The following is an 11355-nucleotide window of genomic DNA, read 5'->3' on the forward strand; positions in this document are numbered from 1 at the left end:
TTTTGGGGAATTTATGAAAAAAAAAAAAAAAAAAAAAAAAGGCTCTTTTCACTGAATTCACAAGGCAGTAAGTTGAAATAAATTATGTGAATTTTCTGAGTGAACTATCAAATACTATACAAATATAAATTATTAAGAAAGATTTGGTGCACTTTTGCCATTTTATGCTATCGTGGCTTTAGGACTGAGCACTGTGTATTTTACTGTATTCATATTAGCTTAGTCTTGTAAAGACTGCTCACAACTTTCCTGAGAATGGACAGCATACTTAATGATAATCCTGGAATGTTTCCAAGAAGCTGGACTTTGGTTGGGATTCATTATCTTTTTTCACATGGACTGAGTGCCTCATATGTATAGGCCTTGCCTGAGTCATTATCTCATGAATCCTGTGAGAGACATATTTTAAGTTTCCATTTTAGAGGGAAGGGAACAAGGGCCCAGAGGTGACTTGACTTGCCCAGGGTCACTTGATAAGCGCTAAAGCCTGTATTTGAAGCCCAGAGCTCAGCTCTTTACTTCTACGCGGTGAGTGGCCATAGGCAGGTAGTTACAAAAAAGTTCACTGTGACAAACACATTATGGAGGTCTTGTGAGTTAATTATGATCAACTTTTATTTGTATGTTCCTCGTTGTGTAGTAGAAGGGATTCTGGACCAGGAGTCAGGGGACCTCAGTTTTAGTCCCAGCTTGTGTCACTAAATAGTGGTGTGTCCTTGGGCAGTTCAAGAAACCCCTCTGGACTGCAGTTTCCTCACCTGAAAAAATGAGGGATTTGGGTGAAAGTTAGTGATTTTCAAAACCCTGCCCACCAATGTGCATAGCATTCTGTCTGTGGTTTAGCTGTCTGCTCAAGATTTTCTTTTTAAGACGATCTCAACATAACACTTAAAGTCACTAGTCTCTAAGATGACATAATAGTGTTAGTTCCCAACTGAAATGGGTATAATTCTAGTAATTTCGTGTTCTTTTAGTGTATTAGGAGGTAGGTACCTTTTACAAAATGAAAAATCTAGGCATTAAAATTGAAGAGGATCAATGATTTTGTTAAGATTTGGTCTACATAGACTAATCAGGTTATCAGCAAATTGAGATCAAAGCCTTTTCTGTTTGTTTGGAGAGAGGGTCTCCCTGTAGCTTCTGGAACTTGCTATCTAGAGAAGGCTGGCTTGAATTTCACAGAGATCTTTCTGTCTCTGCCTCCTGGGTGGTGGGATTAAAGGCCTGTGCCACCGCATCTGACCCAAAACCTTTTTTTTTTTTTAAAAAAAAAAAAAGATTTAAATTATGTGTGTGTGTGTGTCTGTATGGGTATGTGTGTATGTGTGAATGTATGCAGGTGCCCACAGGCCAGAGGCCTTAGGTCCCCCTGGAATTGGAGTGATAGGCCATTGTGAGCCACCAGACCTGGGTGTAGTGAACCAAACTTGAATCTTCTGGAAGAACACTAAGTACATGCTCTTAACTTCTTAACTTGGAGCCATCTCTCTCTTTTTTTTTTTTCTTCATTGGATCTGAGACCTTTGGCCAGTATTTTTATGTTTCATCAGTAGAGGGAAAATACCTGCCTGGTAAGGTGATTGTGTAGAAAATATGAGCTAATACATGTAAACGACCTTTAATAAAGTTCAAGTTCATCATTCTTTGTATGGTTCTACTAAATCTCCTATTAGTCACATGAACTAAGCTTTCAACCACTTCAGGTATTTTGCTGAATTGTTTGTTTAATAATGTTTAATAGTAGATTTCTTATAAACTTTAGTTCTAAAATATGAATTTAGACTAGCAGAAAATCTTTAAGGGACTGGCTCTTTTGTTGTTGTTGTTTTCTTTATATCCATGTCTACTACCCTTACCTCTTACTATTAGGATTATAAGTGATTCCCAGATGTCTCACAAACCCCCCAAAAGCCATGAAATCACATAATTATTTGTAAAACAAGTGTTTTAGTGTTGGGAAAGTAAGCTTGCCATGTGACATTTGTCAGAATTTGGATTTGTGTATTTTAGGATGGTTTGGTAGATACATTTACGGCATACCTTAGGGGTAGTTATTGCAAAGAATAACTTTTTAAAACATTTTTTTAAAGATAGTATAGGACAGAGACTAGAATAGAAATTTAGGTTAGACTAAAGAAGAAAATGTCACAGAATCTCCTGTGTCTGTGCAGTCAGTCACAGGGCCCTGATGTCCTTAAGTAAACAGTAATTGCTCATTACTAGCTAACTAGGATATAAAATGTCCTCTTTTCATGGTGCTACAAATTGAGCATAGGGCCTTAGCATGCTAGGCAAGTTCTTTACCATTGAGCTATATTCTCAGCCCAGTTCATAAAAGTTTTGAATGTTTAAATATCATTTTTGAGTCCCCATTATGTATAGGCATTATGTTCTTTATAACACTTCCTTGAGACAGAAATTACTCATGAAAAATGGAAGAAGTGAATTTGAGAAATTAATTGATCCTTAATATTATAGGTTCTGGTATTTTGGTTAGTTAACACTTTTTAACAAAAAAACATGGCCAGCCAGATGTGATGTCATACCACATGCCTCTAATCCCAGCATTCGTTTGAGACTAGCCTGAGCTGTAGAGGAAGTTCAAGGCCAGCCTGTGCTCTGTAGCAAGACTATCACCTTACCTTACCTCACTTCACCTCACCAAACCAAACCCAACCCCATTCACCATGGCATTTACCTCCCAACACATCTAGTGCCAACTTTGTCACAACTTCCTTTTAACATCTCAAAGCTTTGTAGGATTTCATCTCCACTTGAATGTCTAATAGTTGTCTCAGACCTAGTGTGACCTTAGCTAATCTGTCTACCCCACCCCCATCCCAGTCTTCCTCATCTTAGTAAATGGCAGCAGTTTAATCTGTTTCTAGGGTTCCAAGCCTCAGAGTCATCCTTGACTGCTCCTCACTCAAACACCATGTCTACTCCATCTGCAGATTAGTTCTAAATTCAAACTACAACCTCATCTCTACTTGCTATAGTCATTTAAGTCAGTGCCATCTCTGTGTATACAACCTCAGTAACTTCCATTCCTCTGGATCGTACACTTGCTTTCTGTATGTTCCTACTGTAGCTGATTGATATTAAAAACTCAGGATATTTACCTGTAAAAAATCCCGATAGTGTCACATTGTATTGAGGTAAAACTTAACCTCCCATTGCTCTCAGATCTTACTTCCTGTTGTATATGTCCTTGGCTCACTCCATTTCACCCACTGTGATTTCAGGATCTTGTTACTTGGCTGTTTTGCATATAGGTTCTTGAGCACTGCCTCTTGGATTTTGTTCAGATCTTATATTAAATGTCACCTTGCAGTTGAAATCCACTTGCTTAATTTGTTTTCATAGCATTGCTTATAAGTGTATTTGTTGAGTGTTTACCTCCTACACCACTATAATGTATTTCTTTTTTTGTTTAGTCATTACCAAATCCTGAGCTCATAGAACAGTATTTGGCTTTTAGTAGGTGTGTAGTAGTTAGGAACAAAAGCAAACTACCAAAGCAAAGCGCAGGTAGTTTGGGTTTTAGGAAAAGTGAGGCCAATGTTTTTATTGAAAAGGAGGAAATAGAGTAAGAACACATTACCTTCAGTAGAGGAGAGTGGAGGGAAATAAAGGATGACTTTCTATTTCTCTCTGAATGAGGAGATACTGTCATTTGCCAGTTATTGGAGGAGGGAGTCAGTATGGGGCAGAAATAGTATGAAAAAAGAAATAATTCGCATTTGCTAAAATAATATTAACCAGTTGTGATGGTTAATCTTTATTGTCAATGTGACTGGATTCAAAATCACCTAGGAGACACATCTCTAGGTATGTTATTGAAGGATGTTTCTGGAGACCTTTTAATTGATGAGGGAAGACCCACCTTGAACGTGGGTAGTACCATCCTACAGGATAGGGTCCCAAGCTTAATAAAAAGTAAAGAGGGAGAAAACTTGAGCACCAGCATCTAGCTGTGTCTGCTTCCTGATTGTGGGTGCAATGTGACTACCCCTCATGCCTTCACTACTACCATGGACTATGTCCCCTCAAACTATGAACCAAGATAAATCCCTAAATTGCTTTTGTCAGGTATTTTGTTACAGCAATAAGAAAAGAAATAGAGAAAGTTAGTACTCAGAAATGGGGCTCTTGCTGTAACTGTCTGACCATGTGGTTTGTAGGTCTTTGGAACTGGTTTGTGGCAGGAATTTGGAGGAGTCTGGACCTATGGGCCAGAAAAACCCTGGATTACTGTAAGTCAAGGATGCCCAACCTTTTGATATTGTGCTATGACATCATCATCTATACACCATGTTGGGTTACATTCATAGCTATTGTGGGATATAAGTAGTTCTCAGGCTGCAGGCTAGACATGCTGTTAGAATAGCAAATAGCCCCACAAGTTTAACTGGTCAAGAATTTAAAATCTCTAGACTCACCTTTCCAGTTTCACTGGTCATACATCTGATCATAGGACCACCCCTAGGAAGGCAGGTTCACCTTAAGTCATGCTAAATAGATGGGTGGAATACCTAGTGTATTAAAGAGATAGTGAATTTTTCCTGCCTGGAATCCTGCCTCCTCGTGCAGTGCTTCTGGACCCAGTGACAGACATGTAGGTGTCTATAAGTCTTCCCCATTTTCTGAATTTTTTGGAAAAGCATAATCCCTTGTTTTCTTCTTCATGTCCCTTTTCTAAACATGCTTTCTTTAATGCTTTGGGCTATCCTATCATCTTGTATTTCTTTACTTTTAACCTAAAGCGTCCTCCCAGCCATAGGGCTACCAGTCAGCCACATGTCTGACCTTCAGGCAGGCTATAAACCTGCATGGTTTCATGGCTTCCTTTCCTTCTCCCCACTATTGACCTCCTCAAGGCAGCTGCCAAGATTACTAGCTTGCCTGCCCTGATGAATTTTCTTTAAAATTATAATAAAATGTCCTAAAGCTTCTGTTTGGTCCATTCTTAAATTCTTTATGAATGACCCACTGAGGCCTAGAGAGATGATATGGTTTCCTTGAGGCAAGTGGCAGCCATTTGAAACAGATCAGTCTTTCTATTGACCTCCTCAAGGCAGCTGCCAAGATTACTAGCTTGCCTGCCCTGATGATTTTTCTTTAAAATTATAATAAAATGTCCTAAAGCTTCTGTTTGGTCCATTCTTAAATTCTTTATGAATGAAACTAAGAACCCTCTAGGGGATGCTCTATCTCCCTGTTTCAATGGCTGGTGTGAGCAGAGCTTAAAGGGTAGGGATGTGGGAGCCCAGAATGCTGAGAGAAGTAAACAGTGAGGTCCAAATGGTAAAGAGGACTCTGTCAGGAATGAGACTAGAGGTCATTTGTGTTGTATTCTAGCTAATAATCTGGCTGTGTTTTGCCTCTGTCCAGAAAACTTGAATGAGGCTGAATTCAGAAGTAATAGACTAAGTTGTTTGACAGAGGAGATTTAAAGACAGCCTAGTATCCAGGCTGTGGCATGGTTAATCATCACTGCTCTTAGATGTACAGGGAGAGAGAGCAGAATATAAAATACCTGCAGTTTGGTAGGGAAAGGAGTATGAGGTAGTTTAAAATTGCAGACTGGAAGGGTAGGAGGCACCTGTAATTGTTGAAGAGTTTAATGCTATTAAAGATGAACAGCCACGGTACCCATTAAAAGCTCCAACTTTAGAAAATGCAAATTTACCTGAAAGGAGAGAGGTTCCACTAAGTGCTCAACAACTACTGCCCAGGGAGGGTTTTTCCCCCTTTTAGATCCCAAGGGGCAGATAAGCTATTGAGCTCTAGTGGATGAGGCTCATGTTACATCACAAGTTGGTGGTTGTGAAAAAAAGTTCCTGAAAAGAACTGAACCTTCCACAGGGGGTTGGAATGTTGCAGGTTAGGGGGCCAAATGATATTGGGCATCTTTAGCTCCTTTAATAGCCATTTGTTGCCCTCCTCTGTACCTTACCTACATTTGTAACCATTAGGTAAATTCTTTAGACTATATGAACAGATCCCTATATTACAAGCCACCAAAAAAGCCAAGAATGCTGTCAGATATCTGAACTCCATAGCAGGGACTTTCTACTTTGTTGTATCTTGCCTATCTAATGTTTCCACCAATATATTTGAAAAGTGCCTTGATTTATGCTTTCTTTGTTCTGTTGCTATAAAAATATCATCAAATTGTTACCACATTGGAACATAAAATTTGGGGTAGCCTAAATCTGTGTTCCTGGGCCGTTGTCTCTCCAGAATAAATTCTCTCTCATTTCCTTTGAGGTGAGATTTATGTTTTTACATTGACACAACAGAACTTGGCAGTTATCCAATGGTACTGATTTTGTGAGTATGCAAAATGCAGTATTTAGGGGCCATGAAGGCCTACACCAGGGTTCTAGGAAGTGACTGAGGCCAGGTCATGTGTAGCTGGTAGGGCTGATAGACTCATAGTCCAGATGTTGATATTATTTCCAGGATACAGAAACTGATAATAAGAATCTCAATTCTTTGAGGTCTTCTAAGCTTAAAAATGTTTCTCATGCAAGCCGGGCATGGTGGTGAATGCCTTTAAGTCCCAGAACTCAGGAAGCAGAGGCAGGTGGATCTCTGTGAGTTCAAGGCCAGCCTGGTCTACATAGTGAGTTCCAGGGAGTTCCTGTCTCACCCCCCCCCCAAAAAAAAAAAAGTTTCTCATGCAATTTCTTCTTTGGTCATTTTGTCAACAAAAATAAGATCTTTAAATGGAAAACCAGTAACATGTTGGCTGCATTTTACTTTGATTCCCTTTACTCTTTAGTAAATTAAATCTTTTGTTGTTGTGTCGTAGCCATAGTTCCCAATGAAAAGGAATATATATATGAAATAAATAGATGTTTTTCTTTTATGGAGTAGGATTTTGTTGGAGTGACACCAGTGTTGGCTCTTGGTTTAGTGATCAGGTTAATGTAGTATTTATCAGAAATGAATTTGCTCCTTGGGTTCACATTTAAACTGGCATGTTGAAATGATGTAGTTCTCAATCTGCACATCTGAATTCATTCTGTAAAATATGGCAGGTAGCTGCATGTCAATTGAAAGCTAAAACATTAACCCATTGAGACTATTACAGTCGGTTTTCAGTTCCATGTTAACTGTATTTATTAGTGAAAATTGACTCCAGTGCTTCTGCTTTTAACAGACTTTTTAAAAATCTCTGGCAAAAAGGAAATAGTCTTGGCATGATAGGACTTTAATGTGTAAAGAAGTTAATGTCTGAAGAAGTAATTGTTTAAGTCATCAAATAAAATGTGGGTACAATCGTTAAAGAGTATAATGAGCTATTAGCTATGTCATAAAAAATATATTATTTACTTGTTTGATTTAGAAATTAAGTAATTTGACTGTGAAAGGATGGACATAGTTGTAATAAGTTTGGGTTGGGACCCTTTACCTTTTCCTAATAAATACCTTTGATATGAAACTTTTTTTTTTTTTTTTTTGTCTTTTTGAGACAGGGTCTCCCTGTAGCCCCAGCTGTCCTGGAACTCACTATGTAGACCAGGCTGGCCTCAAGCTCACAGAGATCCACCTGCCTCTGCCTCCCAAGTGCTGGGATTAAAGGTGTGCGCCACCACGCCTGAAACATTTTTAGTAGGAAGTCAACAAGCAAGCCTTTTTTTTTGGTGCTAGGGATTGAACCTTGGACCCCACCCTTTAAGTGCTATGCACTACTTAGTTGCACCTCCAATACAAATCTGTGCTTTTTAATATAGATTTGTTGTATAAAATATGTTCTCTTTAGTTAAAACAGTGACTGGATTTGAAAATCAAAAAAGAGTGGATTGTGTCAGCAATATCTTGGTTAAATTTTTGGATGTAATGTAGTCCCACAGAATGACATGTATCAAAATTGACATGGGTCACTCCAGTCATAACTTTTGGAGGCTGGGTTAATACATAGTCTCTGAGTTTCACATTTTCTCCTAGGTATCTGTCAGTCTTGTGTTGGGACAACAGAACATTTTCTGAGATCCTTGAGAAAGGCAGGCTATTTTGTTCCCCTTTGCTGATATGTTTGTACAAGTCCTGTATTTCCTCTTTTCCCCTAGTTGTGGCCTGGGGATGTGGTTATTAGTTTTTAACTCAAGTTTCAACCTGGCTCAAGTTTCAACCTGGCGTTTAGTAGCACATGCTTGTAATCCCAGCACTGGGGAGGTGGAGGAGGAAGCTACATGCCTTTCCACACGATAAATTTATTGCCAGTGTGGTATACATGAGATTGTCTAAAAAACAAAAGAAACAAGGTAGTTTAGGTAGCTTCTTTTCCTGTCTTGTTTGTAGAAAATGGTATTTATTTCAAAAGTCTTTGTGAAAAAGTAGAACAAATTTAGGCCCAAAGGAAAGTGGTAGTATTTCTTAGCATTAGGTTCTTTATGTGTTTGGGCTTTAGGCCCAGTTTGCCTGGAGCTTTTTTTTGTCTTTCATGCACTCACATTGTGTGCCCTAGTAAGTTACAGCCTAGCCCACTGGTTGTTCAGAATGGGCCAGAGGAACATTGGCGTAGTTAAACCAGTCAATTAATGTGCTGTTTGTCTTAGATTTTTCTATCCCATTGCCTTTTTAAAAACAGCATCAGGGGGCTGGAGGGATGGCTCAGCGGTTAAGAGCCCTGATTGCTCTTGCAGAGGACCCAGGTTTGATTCCCAGCACCCACATGACAGCTACGAACTATCCTTAAGTCCAGTTCCAGGGGAATCTGACACCCTCTCCTGACATTGGCGGCATTGGACAGCATGGGTGCACTCACATACATGCAGGCAAAACATTCATACACATAGAAATAATAAATAAATTAAAAAAAAAAACCCAGCATCAAAGAGGCAGTTGAGTGTAGTCGATTCCTCTAAGCTTGCTTTCATGGGTCCAGCTTGTGCCTGTCAGTTCTTGATGAGTGGACCCTGGGTTAGAGTTCCTGTGTCAGTTTTATCTTTATACCCCTACACATTTGGTCAGTTTAGAGGGGTGTATTATGAAGAAGAATTTGGCAGCACTGCAGAGAAAGAGACAGCACAGTGGAAAGAGACAGCATAGATAAGAGCTTGCAGAGGGCCAGAGTGGTAGAGCAAGAGGGGAATTTACTTGTCTTACACATTAGAATGCAGGAGGAGTCACAGGTAAGACATATTTTTAGGTAGAGTTACTAGCGCTGATGCCAATAGTGAGCAGATATTTACAAAAAAATCTCTAATCTTTGTTGACTTGCATTGAGGTCTGTTAATGAAAGTACCTGTTTTAAAACTTGTGAAGTAAAGGTAACCTAAATAAAGGCAAATGAAGAAGAGGTATTTTTACAAAATTCTTATTTAAATTTTTATTTTATGTGCATGAGTGTTTTGTCTGCATATATGTAAGTGTACCTGTATAGTGCAGTGTCCACAGAGACCAGGAGAGAGTGTCAAATCCCCTGGAACTGGAGTTACAGATAGTTGTTAACTGCCATGTGGGTGCTGGGAACTGAATCTGGGTCTTCTGTAAGAACAGCTAGTGCTCTTAACTGCTGAGCCATCTCTCCAGCCCCATTAAAGGGCATTTTTAAGATCTTTCTTTATTTTATTTTATTTATATATATATTTATTATTCATTATTTTTAATTTATGTGTATGAGTGTATTGCCTGCATGTATGTGAATGCACCTGTGTTGTACAATGTCGTGGAGGTCAGAAGAGGGCTCTGGATTCTCCTGAACTGGAGTTAAAGACGGTTTGTAGCCGCCATGTGGGTGCTGGGACTCAAACCCGGGTCCACTGTAAGAGCAGTCAGTGCTCTTAACCCGCTGAGCCATCTCTCCAGCCCCCTTTCTGTTTATTTAAATGACTAACATTGTGTGTTTAACTCTATATCTTAATACTGTTCTGAATTTTTTCTGTGTTCATTCAATTCTCACAACCTTAGAAGAGTGGGGCTGTCATTTACATTTTATAGATGAGAAAACTGAGGCAAAGAGAAGTTAAAGTAACTTCCCCAAAGTTGTAGCAAAGTAGCAGAGCTGGGAATTGAATGTGGGCAGTCTGCCTCTGAAGCCAGACATGGCGACCAGAGCCTATGCAAAGCTTTTTTTTTTTTTTTTTTTTTTACTTCATCTCATGGTCTTCCACAATACTAAGGTGAAGCATGTTTTATTTATTTTTGTGAGTCTGATGAGCAGCACTGAGACCTCAAAGGGGCACCTCTTTTGTATAGTCTGTACATCATGTAATTTGCCAGTTACATGTGGGTGGGGTAAGCTAATTAGTGACAAGAATAGCTTATAAGCATTGCCTTTGATATGCACAGAAAAGGAAAGCATCTCTCTTAGGCAACTGAGATGTGATATACAGGTACAGGGTTTGGATACACATTTCCACATGTGAGAAGGTTACCCCCCAACCCCACTGAGATCACCCATCTGTTAATATGTAAACTGCTCCTAGCTCAGCTCCCCAGCATGGTGAACCTTTAGGCAGCTTTCTTCAGATCAGCCACCTCACCTGAGTGGAGTCCTTTCTCTGGTAGCGCTTCCCCTTTTGGACTGGCTGGACATACCAAGCCTTTGTGCAGCCACAGCTCTGGACCCTGCTGCCCAGCTGCTCTATGCCTAAACCTCTCTCAACTGCGTTATCTTGTTCCCAGTTCTTTATGTTTGCTAGCATCCACAAAGTATTTCTAATTTGAGGGAAGTGATCATATCAAGATTTACCTAAACGTAGGAAATAATATTTATTGTATATTTATTGTATGTTGGTCGAAAGTTTACCTACTTTTATGACTTGTTATTTTGATTTATTTACTAATTCTTATTTAATGCTGTGCACATTAAATAAAAAGGCATATGGTAGGATTAGTTTTTTTTTTTTTTTTGGAGACAGGCTCTCCCTGTAGCCCAAGCTGTCCTGGAACTCACTATGTAGACCAGGCTGGCCTCGAACTCACAGAGATCTGCCTGCCTCTGCCTCCCAAATACTGGGACTATGGGCATGAGCCACTACGCCGGGCAGGATTAGTTTTCTCATTATGTTTCAGCTTGATTTTATGGGGGAGAATGTCACATTTTAAATTGAATGGTTATTCATAAGTTTGTAAAATATAATGCTTACTTCTGATCTATTGATAGTTTTGTATTTATTTGTATTTTAGACTTTGGTTCAAATAGGAACTAGATTATGCTGTAGTTTTCTCGCTTTGTGTTGTGCAGTTTTAAAAACTTCTTTAAAGCCGGGCGTGGTGGCGCATGCCTGTAGTCCTGGCACTTGGGAGGCAGAGGCAGGTGGATCTTTGTGAGTTCGAGGCCAGCCTGGTCTACACAGTGAGTTCCAGGACAGCTGGGGCTACAGGGAGACCCTGTTT

At 39.5% G+C, this 11355-nt stretch overlaps 1 protein-coding gene and 1 long non-coding RNA gene across 3 annotated transcripts in view; one reads left to right on the forward strand and one right to left on the reverse strand.

Annotated features, from left to right (window-relative positions):
* Positions 1 to 11355, forward strand: part of Supt3h (SPT3 homolog, SAGA and STAGA complex component) — a 459651-nt gene that overhangs the window by 4347 nt on the left and 443949 nt on the right. The window lies entirely within an intron of this gene.
* The window catches only part of LOC115069606, a 41582-nt gene continuing 30824 nt past the window's right edge, over positions 598 to 11355 (reverse strand). The window contains exon 3 of the long non-coding RNA XR_003848856.1: positions 598 to 758. This is a non-coding gene — a long non-coding RNA (uncharacterized LOC115069606). The remainder of the gene's footprint in view (positions 759 to 11355) is intronic.

This window comes from Nannospalax galili, unplaced genomic scaffold (genome assembly GCF_000622305.1).
Source record: "Nannospalax galili isolate Female #2095 unplaced genomic scaffold, S.galili_v1.0 scaffold653, whole genome shotgun sequence".
NCBI classification, from domain to species: domain Eukaryota; kingdom Metazoa; phylum Chordata; class Mammalia; order Rodentia; family Spalacidae; genus Nannospalax; species Nannospalax galili.